The following is a 1,531-nucleotide window of genomic DNA, read 5'->3' as shown; positions in this document are numbered from 1 at the left end:
GAGAGATTTGGGATCATGGCAGGACTGGAGAAGGTATTCTTAATTGGCAATTTGAGAAGTGGGACACGATTGATAGGCGGTGAATTTAAGAGAGATAGCCTACTTATTCAGTCGCTTCGTATGTTATGGAAAAATGTAATCAAAACAGACTACACAACAGCAACAACACCAAAACAACAATAACAGCAGCAACAATAACAAGAACAACAACAACAACAACAACAACAACAACAGCAGTGACCTCACATGGACACAAGGTAGCAGTATCACAGCTGTGGTTTATACCTCAGATGTGCTTATCTACAGAAAACAAAAGGCCAGTCACGGTCTCACGCGCTTCAAGAGGTGAACTAATTCCAGCTGTTTCTCGCTCAAGCGCAAGGGGCGGGGAAAACAGTATAATGTGAAACGAAACAAATAAAACACCCCCCCCCCCCCCACAAAAACACCCCCCCCCCTCTCTCTCTCTCTCTCTCTCTCTCTCTCTCTCTCTCTCTCTCTCTCTCTCCCTTTCTTAGCTCCAAAAACGACAACGGTAACAACAGTAGCAATAAAATAAAAAAACAATAACAGCAACAGTAAAAACAACAACAACAACAACTACTACTACTACTACTACTACTACTACTACTACTACTACTACTACTACTACTACTACTACAACTACAACAACAACAACAACAGCATCAGCAAAACAGCTGCCACGTCAGCTAGAAAACTCGTTTGTGTTGAGATAACTTTACGGGTTTTGAAAAGGCCCACCTTGCAGAGACGACCGTTGTTTTGTTTTGGGTTTTGGGCGTATTTTTTTTTTTTGCTTGTTTTTTTTTTTCTTTTCTTGGTCACCCGTGCATACTCATGTATCCAGTGGCCGTACTGTCAGAGGATTCAAGCCTTTTCTCAACAACGGCGAGTTTCTGCTCATGAAATGCATTTAGAATATAGTGTAGATTATCCTTATTTCTTCTTTTTCTCTTTTTTCTTGCTTTCGTTTAATCGAAATGTTCAAAGAGTCATGGTTTCAACGAACAGTGTTTCGTTTTTGACTGTACTTTTATCTGGATTTTTTTTAAACTGGTAAAAAAATTTCCTGTACATCTTTCAGTTTTAACTTTAACCACTGCCTATTTTCTTTTACTTGTATACAAAGAGAACTATCAGTCTATTGTTTCTATGCCACGACACTGCATATCGTTGTTTCTTTTTCCGTTTCGTTTCCTTGTTCTTTCTTACATTATCTTTTTTGCTCTTTCTTTCTTTTGTTTCTTATGATGATGGTGATGATGATGGTAATTGTTGACTTTGGTGTTATGTTCACGTTTTGTAGATACATTTTGTTCTTAGAAAAGAATGTTTTTGTTTTCTAAAATTCATGTTACATGAAAAGTGTGACGAGGGGTAGTTGGTCATTACACCAGTGCCATGATTCCCCCCTCACCAGAAACTCATGACAGAAAGACAGACAGCTACCTGTTGTTTGTCAAAACGCCTGTTGCCAATTGTGATTATCATATCTTTATTTTATGATATA

This window comes from Aplysia californica, unplaced genomic scaffold (assembly GCF_000002075.1).
Source record: "Aplysia californica isolate F4 #8 unplaced genomic scaffold, AplCal3.0 scaffold00289, whole genome shotgun sequence".
Lineage (NCBI taxonomy): Eukaryota > Metazoa > Mollusca > Gastropoda > Aplysiida > Aplysiidae > Aplysia > Aplysia californica.
This window is presented reverse-complemented; position numbering follows the sequence as displayed.